Raw genomic sequence first — 1,344 nt, forward strand, 5'->3', positions numbered from 1 at the left:
GCACTGCAAACGGTGCGTTTATTTACAGTGCGATAAATGATAATAAATCCCCGTGCTTTCCCTTTACTCCCGTGTCGTGTCTTCCCCGAAAAGTCTTTGTCTTTGTGCTCTCCGCTCCGGTGTCTCAGCACTCCCCGTCCTGGCTGCTGTCTGGTGTTCCACACGTCTCCTGGGGAAACAGAAGCAGCCGTTAAGACACAATACAGCTGCGTGCATACGCATACTAACTTTACTGAGCTTTAAGACTAACGTGGCGTCTCACACAATTATCCCGCGCTGAGGAGCGCTCAGCCACACTCTCAAGTAGCTCCCCTGACAAGGCTTCATTAGCTGCAGGTGTGTGTACTCATCCGCTTCAGGTGTGGCCAGCTTCCAGACGGGACACACCCACCAGGCCTGCCTGATCCCCAGTGCTCATCCACACCCATATACACACCCACTTGCCTATATATACACAAGCATGGAGAAGACAAAAACAGCAGCAGAGTGCAGCAAACATGCATAAAATAAAACGAGTCCACAACCGCTCATGGACACTGACAGAATAGGACTCGTGAAATTTTAAACAGAAACAAAATTCCATGTAAATAATACTGCTTTGTGCTGATTGTGTTACATATGATTGTGATTACATATATTGTGAAGGATAAATATAAATCCTTCAGATTTGTGTATCCGATCTGTATTTATTTCTAACAATTGTTCTAATCGTATAAGTAAACTTTAACTTACAGACCAGAGTCACAGATACATTTATGATATTCACTCTATAAAGGTTTTTGTATCTTACGTTGGTTAGATAGATGACACCCAGTATGGGTTTTTCCATTATGGTCAGATCAATACAGTCTCTCTATATGGTTTTAGTGTTTTAATAACCAAATCAGATACTTTTATCACTCTATTATTTGAGAATAAAATGACAAATAGAATTTCAGTCTGTTATTTATTTTAAATGTTGGTTAAAGCTTGGTACCTTATAGAGTAAATAATGAATCATTCATAAGTTTGTATAACTGGAGCTTGTGTCTCATCAGTAATGCTGATGATGTAGAAATATGAGAGACACTGTAATATTTCCCATCTGAAAGACATTACAGGCCACCAGCTGGACCCTCTGCAGTTTGCCTACCGGGCAAACAGGTCGGGGGATGATGCAGTGAACACGGGGCTGCATTACATCCTGCAACACCTTGACCGCCCGGGAACTTATGCCAGGGTCCTGTTTGTGGACTTTAGTTCGGCTTTTAACACCATTGTGCCTGAACTTCTTTCCTCCAAACTCTCCCAGCTCAGCGTGTCACCAGCTACCTGTCAGTGGATCACCAGCTTCCTGACAGACAG

Source organism: Pundamilia nyererei, unplaced genomic scaffold (assembly GCF_000239375.1).
Source record: "Pundamilia nyererei isolate P.nyererei 1_Seehausen unplaced genomic scaffold, PunNye1.0 scaffold00332, whole genome shotgun sequence".
Lineage (NCBI taxonomy): Eukaryota > Metazoa > Chordata > Actinopteri > Cichliformes > Cichlidae > Pundamilia > Pundamilia nyererei.